The sequence below is a fragment of the Furipterus horrens genome, unplaced genomic scaffold, assembly GCF_987537825.1.
Source record: "Furipterus horrens unplaced genomic scaffold, mFurHor1.1.pri manual_scaffold_11, whole genome shotgun sequence".
Lineage (NCBI taxonomy): Eukaryota > Metazoa > Chordata > Mammalia > Chiroptera > Furipteridae > Furipterus > Furipterus horrens.
In genome coordinates, this window is record NW_028327181.1 from 42,941,511 (window position 1) to 42,950,711 (window position 9,201).

The window sequence follows — 9,201 nt, forward strand, 5'->3', positions numbered from 1 at the left end:
GATAATGAAACGAAAAATTATATCCCAACTTGGAAATTAGTAAGGATAACAAAGACAACAGCTAAAATGCACGTGAGCTTTGTGAGTCTCTGTCAATGTCCCATAAATAACTGTTATTCAGAAATGTTCTCTTCAATGCTTGACCCCCAGGCCCAGCACTATCAAGATGGTAACATCAAAGCCACAGAAGGATAGAGATATCCTAGCACTCAACAACGCCTAGAAGCGAGTGCCCAGAAAAACATGCCTAAAAACAGATATTATACTTGTGGAGTAAAACTAGATGTCTCAATGATATTTTATGATAAACATGACAAATTATAAAAGATTCAGAATAATAAAAACCAGATGTTATTCAATGGATCTATTTTTTAAAATAAGTTTAATAAAAGAAATATACCAAGATAAAATAATATACAATTCAAATGATTAGTGATAATCATTAGATTTCTATAAAACCAAGGTATGTGAGTGATCCAAAAAAGATTATTTACTTCTTTATTGTCAGTTATTTATGCTATTCAATAAATATGTAGTGAATGCCTGTCACATTTTAGGGATTGGCCAATAGAAACACAGTAACAGCCTAAGCAGACTTATTTCTTAGACCCACTCGGTGGAGAAATTTCAGGGAAAAAAAAAAAAAAAGACATTACTTTAATGGAGGGTGATTTTAGGATTATCCAGGACTTTAATTTCCTATTGTCTAGTTTGAGAAAGATACTTTTATTAGGATGAAATGCAAAGAGCATGGATTTTTAAGTCAAATAAACATGCATTCAAACTGTCACTGTTCCATCTACAAGCTTTTATTTTGTAGAAATTTGTTCAGTTACATTGAGTCACATTTTCACCATCGTATGAAATTCATCAATACAATTTGGTTATCAGCTTTCTATTAGGATTAAATGCACTAATACAGTTGAATAACCTAGTAGCAAAACTGATTCTTAGTAACTCTTTATTTTATCCTGTGACATACCACAGAATTTTGCTGCCCTGTTAACTCACTCTGCAATATGCTATAAATTGTTGGGAAACCTAACTAAAATCTAAGAAAGCCAACTTATCGTTTGTAGATTCAGCTGCTGTTTTTTATTTGCTAGTAAAATGTATAATTTGTTCTAGAGGGGTAGTGAATATTTTAACTCAGTTTTTAAGGATAAATTGAAATTCACATAAGAGAAGGAGAAGAGAATGTTAGGACATAATATAGGAATAAAGTAAATATGTTGTACTTGGAATGAGAAAAATCTTATAGATACATTTAGAATATAAAGGATGTTTAGGGAAGTATTACATTATGAGGTTAAAATGATAGGCTGGTAAATACTATCAAAGATAGTAAGAGTTTTTCTTAACGTTGGAGTGAAAAGCAAGCTTTTAAAGGGTATATTTGAGGAGCGCAACGATCAGATTTGTGGTCTAGCACATTCACGAACAGGATGAACTGGAGGGAAAGAGTGGAAGTGAGATCAAGGTGCGACGTGTGAGCTGACGTGGTGCCTGAGGAGAGGAGGGCGGATGCTTTAGGGTTTGACCCGGAGGCGACGGAGGTGCCAGGAGGCAGAGGGGGTTCAGCCCTGTGCTGCAGCTTAGGAAATGGGCAGATGCAGAATTAGGGAACTGAGAACCGGTGCGAGCTTGAGGAACCGAGGGCAGAGATTTCAACTTGACAGGTGTAGGGTTTAGGCTGCGAATTGAAAGCTTAGGGGAAAGCTCGGCCGTGGAAGGCTGGGGTGTGAAAAGCAGTCGAAGCGCGCGGATAGTCCTTGTTAAGAACTGTGTCTGTAATATGAAGGGCAGTCTTCGTGGGTATAGAGTTTAGATGTCGCTATTATTAGTATTAGTATACTAAAGGCAACTAAATCTGTAAAGGCAATGATTTTATGTTCATTTGACTCAGAATGTGACCTTCGTTTCTAAGGTCCATACAGTATTATTAAAATGTCCTCAGCGTGCTCTAGTAACACATTCACACAGTTGCTCTTAACCACATGGCTTAACATAAATTAACGGGAGACTTTAATAAATACAGTGAATGAGGACAAATTATATATGAAAACTATCAGACATAATATCAGAGTCAGGTATTCTTAGTTGCTCATATTTTAACCAAAACATTCTGTCTTTGGAAATTTTGATCAAATTTGACTAAAACTTTTTAAGTGAAAATTTTGGTGTTTCTTTCAATATCTTAAGGTTCACTTATTTGTTTTTAAGAAGGCAGGGAGTTTCTGTTCCTCCAGGGCCCCTCTGCACTCCAAATCCCTGCCCTCAGTCTCTGAACCCTTTGACTCCGCCCCCATTCTATTTTTCCACACTTCTTTATTAAACCCCATTTTTCCTTTCCATATCGTAGCGCAAGCCTAGGACTCAGGTAACTTTCTATTAAGGTTTTGACATAATGAAAATGACATCATATTGCTACACGTGTAGCATATTAATATTACTAAATTCATTCTTAAAAATTTCTTTGCAATTCATTTCCTCAGAAGCTTACACACCTCATTTCTTCTTTTTCATTTATTTTATTTTATTGTTGTTCAATTCCAGTTGTCCCAACTTTGCTCCCATTGCCCTCCCCTGCCCCACCCATCACCCGCCACTCCCAGTCAGTCCCCAGCCAGTTGTCCATGTCCATGGGTCCTTCATACTTGTTCCTTGACTAGACCCTTCCCCTTCTTTTCTGTTACCCCTCTCCCCCCGCCCCTCTGGTCACTGTCAGGGTTTCCATGCCTCTGGTTCTATTTTGCTCATTTGTTTGTTTTTGTTCATTAGGTTCCACTTATAGATGAGATCATATTATATTTGTCTTTCACTGCCTGGCTTATTTCACTTAGCATAATACTCTTACATTCCATCTATGATGTTGCAAATGGTAGGAGTTCTTTCTCTCTGCTGCATAGTATTCCATTGTATAGATGTACCACAGTTTTCTTGATCCACTCATTTGCTGATGGGCACTTAGGCTGTTTCCAGCTCTTGGCTATTGTAAGTAGTGCTGCTATGAACATTGGGGTGCATAGGCTCTTTTGAATTGGTGTTTCAGAATTCTTAAGTGGCATCGCTCAAGAAACTAAAAGTGGAACTGTCTTTGATACACAGCTCATTTCTACATGCACAACCCTGGCCTTCCAGCACACTTTGGTTCCTCTTGTCTCATCTCCAGCTTGCTGAAGCACAGCCATGCACTCCAAATCACATTCATCATACATGTTTATTAGCAGGAATCTATATATATGGTTTTTCTAGATACTTCTTCAGATCTCATCTCAGCTTTTCGAGATATACTCAGCCTCAACTTCACACCAAATAAGCACATTAAAGTTATGTCCAAAAACAGACAAATTTTTTCCTGAAAAAAATTATGGGATGAGCTCTTAAAAATAACATTTCCCCTCTGAGTTCTAGTAATATAAATTATTCATCAGTCTCATCATGTGGCACATTTATAGTGAATAAAAATTCTCCCTATAAAATTCCACTAGGTGTTTTCCCCCTTAAATATGCTCAAAACTAAAAAATAACACATGGCTCACTTACATGATTGCTATTTCAGTCTGTGGAAATGAGATATATTTGCAAAAAATATTCTCTAATTAATTGATAATGAAAATACAAAAGTGGTTATTTAGTTTCAAGAACAAATTCTACAATATCTTTCTTAAAATGGCAATAAAATATAAAATATCTTGGAATTGTGACAGCGGTATGCAGTTGGGGACTAACAAACAAACAGAAATTGTCTCTTAGAAGGCAGAGGCCAGGGATGGAGCAGGCACACTGAAGACCACACAGCCTGCCTGAGCTTAGCCATACTGGTGCACGCTGAAACCATTGCACTCTGTCATCCACTTGAAGTATTTGAGGTAAGAAGGAATCTGTATTATACCCTGGCATAAGGACTATCGCATTTAAGAAAGACAGGACCTCATGGGTGAACTTTCTCAGGATAAGAAGGTTCTACACCTTGGAGAATCTTGTCAATCCATCAAAGAAAAGAATAAACAAACAGACAAAATCGAGGAAAACTAAAAGGTCTAAGAATAAATAGAAATCCACAAATCCATAGTAACAAATCCTCTAAGAAGAGGTGAGAGCCATTTGCAAAGATAGGATACGCAGTAAAGAAGAACTCTGGAGTTCTAAAGATGCAAGCTCAGAGAGTAATGGAACGTCTGAAATGCGCTTTCTCACAAGAAGTTACCCACAACACTGACCACCCAATGCCCAGACCTCTTGGGGTTAGAGGAGATCTTAACTTCCCCAGAAAAACCATCTACAATGTCCATTCTGCTTGACCTTGACCAACTTCAAAGCTGCTTGGTTTATTTAAAACTTGCTTTAAGAATATATTGATCTATTAAGTTCCTGTTTTGTTCCAGGGATTTGTGGCTCACTTTTAATTCTCATAATATTGTGAACATAATATTATCAATGACTAAATGAAAATTAAGTTTCTATAATTACCAAATATTAAACAAATACTGTGTGCACCATGGTTTAAACCAAGGTCTATGTGGACTTAAATAATATGGTGTTTACATGGTTAAAACTTGCTTAGCCTTGATGGAATAGAGGGCCAGAATATAAAAGAAAAGAAAAATGTATTAAAGCTAGTTATGAATTTTAAGATCAGTTAAAACTTTGTTATTTTATTTGCTATATAATGACTGGAAAACTCTTTCACTCTTAAGAGATTGAGAACATGGATAAGTATCATCGAGTAACGCTCGGCAGGAATTCATGCATATGCTTAAGGTCACACTACATCTTGTTTTATCTGGTGTTTATGTAGATGAGAGAATCTACTGAGAAATGGGAAAAGGGAGGTCCTTTGGGGAGCGAGGGGCAAGTTCAAATATTTGTGGAAATAAAACCGTACACATTGGATGATATCAGCAGTACCAGACCTTTGTGGAGGAGAAAACTAATAATTTGCTTAGGTGCTTTTTTTTATTGTATATTTTTCCATTAACATTTATCCCCCTTATGCCCCTCCCCCCAGAACCACTGCACTGTTGTCCATGTCTGTGAGTCCTTTTTCTGTCTTGCTGAATTCTTCCATGTCAGACCCCACCACCCCAGATCTGACAGCCTGCTCTCCATGTATGAGTCTGTCTTTATTTTGCTTGTTAGTTCAGTTTGTTCATTAGATTTCGCATGTGAGTGAAATCTTATGGTATTTGTCTACGACTAGCTTGTTTCACTTAGCATAATGTTCTCTAGGTCCATTCATGCTGTCACAAAGCATAAAGTTTTCTTCTTTTTTACGGCCAAGTAGTAGTCCATTGAGTAAATGTCCCATAGTCTACCTTCTTCACAGATGCATTTCCAGAGTCGATCTGTGCTGGACACAAAGTACATTTTCAATAAGTGTTTATTTGTTGACTGAACGAATCAATGCCTAAGAAGGAACTTCATAAACAACAGGGACATCAGCTCCCTCGATGGTCACCGTATGGCCCCATTTACTCTCCTTCCTCCAGCATGTTATTTTCCTGTGGTTCTCCTCTCCTAAACCCAATACTCTAAGTTTATGTTGTCAAATGTGTGAACTTTCCCTTCATGCTTGGATGGTCCTTCATTTATAAATATTTCCTCCTATATTTTTATCTTTAATTCAACGGGAATTAACATCTTACGTGAGGTTGAGCTAATTTTTAACCAAATGAAAATGAAATTTCACCTGTGCAACTTATTATCTTTTCCATCATTACTAGGCTCATAGGAAATAACATTTTTTTACATAAAATACACACTTACACACCATTTAGGAGAGATTTCAACATTACTTAAAGCAGTATTTATTAAAATGTAATATAAAACTATATTAAAACTATGATAATCATTATTTCTTCAGTTATATTAAAAATATTGGCTTATACAGTGTATGGACATATACATGTATCTTTTTAATGTTTTAGGAGTAATTTTTGGTTTTGTCAAATTAGCTTACACTTTCAAGATATGGTGTTCTATTTTTCATTTTTATAAAATATTGTTTTATTTATAGCTGTTTTGAGTTAAAATTGACTAATCAGTGTATAAAACAAGACTTCTATCTGGAGCAAGAATGTAGTCCCATGGTAAATTGATTTATTCATCTTTTTCAAAAGTAATTGCATTTTTGTATTCATTCTTTTTTATTGTTTATTTTATGCCCTTTTAAACTATTGAAACATGCTTTCTTTCAGGTCTCTTTTCTGTTGGTCTGTGAATCTATTTTTTGGGTCCCAATCTTCCTTCTGGTTGACCTCTCCTTCACAAAATAGTTTCTGCTGATATGTGCCCTTGTCAATGGCAGATTCAGCTTCCTCGGGAGCTGCAGGTGAGGGTGCTGAGCGTGGATGTCCAGGGCATGGTCATATTGGCCTCCACAGAGGCCCTGTGCTCTTTATCTGCACAAGATTAGTTCGTTCTTGTATTTCTAAATAATTTTAGATTTACAGAAAAGCTGCCAAGTAATAGAGTGTTTCTGTATACTTCCATACCCTAACAGTAAAGTCTTAAGAACCATAACAGAGTAAGTAAAGATAAATAAATTAACCATCACACAGTACTGTACACTAAATTATAAATTTTATTTACTTGAAATCTTGGAAGCCATTGTTGGGTATTAAATGGGTGTAATATCAATGTTGTTGTGGCTCAGGGAACAGGGAAGCCATGGAGAGGGAGAGAGACACATGGGGGACAGTCAGTTGGTGGGGCGGTCAGAACACACACAACGTTGAGGGAGTAAGTTTGCCATCTTTATGGGCACAGACGTGGTGCCCTAAAACAACCATAATGGTAACATCAGAGATCACTTGTCACAGTCATAACAAATATAATAATGACAGAGTTGAAATATGGTGAGAATTTCCAAAATGTTGCACAGAGACATAAAGTGATCAAATGCTATTGAAAAAATGGCACTGATAGACTTGCTGGACTCAGGATTCCCACAAACCTTCAATTTGTAGACAAAACCATATCTGCCAAGAGCGAATCAGTGAAGTGCAATAAAATGAGGCACCTGTATGTGTAGTAGAAAGAACATGGAAACAGTGTACATGTACTAACCCATAACAACATACAAACATGCCCATACAACCACACATGCATATTTTAGGTATATGTACACATATAAGAGATATCTAGAAATTTACTTTAAATTTGCAAGCCACATCTCTGACACACTGTTTTTATTTTTACTACATATGTACATGGACATAGGGCTGTATGCTATGAATTCTCAGCATATGTCATGTTTGAGATAATATATAAATGTTTGAGAATTCAACTCTGAACTAGAGCAGGGTCTCGTGAATGTACATCTTGTCAGGAATGGCACAGTTTAGAATATAAGCAAAAATTTTTATTCATAAATAAATCACACTGTAAAGAAAATAAGAGAAACAAAGATTCTTAAAGATCATACAGGCAGAAGAAAACAAATCTGGTAAGACAGGAAGTATAGCCCCAACAAGCTGCTCTTGGGGTGGCCCTGAGATGTGATTCAGAGGCAGCCCCCCCACTGTGGCTGGTTTGGAGGAGGGGTCTTCAAGCAGGGGTCACTGCTCTTGTCTGAACAGATGCTTGGGTAGGGGACCAGCAGTGACCTCACTACCTGACAACAGAGCCCAACAGAACTTGGACCCCTGGTAACCAGGCAGCCACGTTATAAAACGGCCTCTCTCTCCCCAGCTGCTTGGGCAGAGGAATTTCAGACAAGATGTCCTCTTGTTGCCTGCCTATATCCCAAAGCCAAAGCCTCAAAAGAAGAGGTGGTGAAAGCAGGTTCCACTGCAGCCACCGTTGGGTCTGGACTCAGCTCCAACGCCTGTGGCCCTTTTCCTGGCGGAACACGGAGGTAATGCACAGGGAGGCCCAGGTGGTTTGGTTTGGGCCAGGCCACCACTCTGGTGGCACCGGAGCATCTCTATGTCACCTACATGTGTGTGTGTGTGTGTGTGTGTGTGTGTGTGTAAGGGGATTCAGAGGAGGACAGGCTGGAACAGGCTGAGGAGGGGGAGAAGCCTGGTGGGCCAGTCGTGTTCAACCCCAGGTCAAGGCAGGCTGGGTAGACATGGCGTAGGGGTGGCGTCTTCTGCCTGAGGATTATCCTGAGCCCGGGAGACAAATTTCATTCCCCTGGGTGGGGGCCTGATCTGGGAGAAGAAGTTCCAGCGGGCAGAGTAGTAGTGACTAGGGCCTGGCAGGGCTTGAGGTCTCAGGACTCGCTGCCGGTTGTTAAGGGTATTTCTTAGATGTCCAGCCAGTAGGGTAACCAGCTGAACTTGGGTCCCGGGAACCAGACCTCCGCGGTTGCATGCTTCAACCAAGCAGAACAAGGAACTTGACCTAACTGTTATTCCTTTGAGCAGTGACCTATTCCTTTGAGCAATGACCTGGGAATAGTGGGAAGTTTTTTGTCTATACAAGCTGTATTTCTGTCCAAGTTCCCACCTGCAGGAACAAGAATGCACCTGAAATGCTTTATAAACCCCCCAATCCCTAAGGTCGGGGCTGTCCACCTAAGTCCGGCTTGTGGACGGGTGGGCAGTCGCTGGCCAGCTAATAAAAGCTCTTTAAATTCTAATTTGGTTGTCTCCGACCGTTTGGTTCTCGCACTTGCTCCACAACATTTGGAGGCCCCAGCGAGATCCCCAGCCTTGGCTGGGCACGGGCCCACCTCAGGGGGAGGTCTCTGAGAGACGTCCCTCAGCCCCGAGTGGGACACCGGCCGGCGGGCGCCCTCCCTATCCTGATTGACTGCATAGAGCCGTTCTGATTCCTACCGGTAAGGACTCGGGTAGGGCCACATACACGGAGGGAAAGGTGTGTGTGGACAGGCCCAGGGCAGGTGCCCCAGGGGAGCCCACGGGAAGGCTGGACGCAGCACTACTTCCAGGGCTCGGGCGACCTACACGACGGTGGGTTCGGCCAATGGGTTTTGTGTTCTGTGGTTCTGTGTCTTGTTCAGTGTCTGTCTTGTTGTACGTCTTTTCCTAAGTGACATGGGGCAGTCGTCATCGTGTTCATCATGTTCGTCCCTTCAATGTTTTCTTAAGAATTTCCAGGATTTCCGGAGACGGGCCTCCTTCTATGGGACGCCTGTCACCCCCGGACAAATGTGGACTTTTTCTGAATTGGAATGGCCCACCTTCCCAGGGGTCTTTTGGCCCTCTGATGGGTCTTTTGATCTTCGAA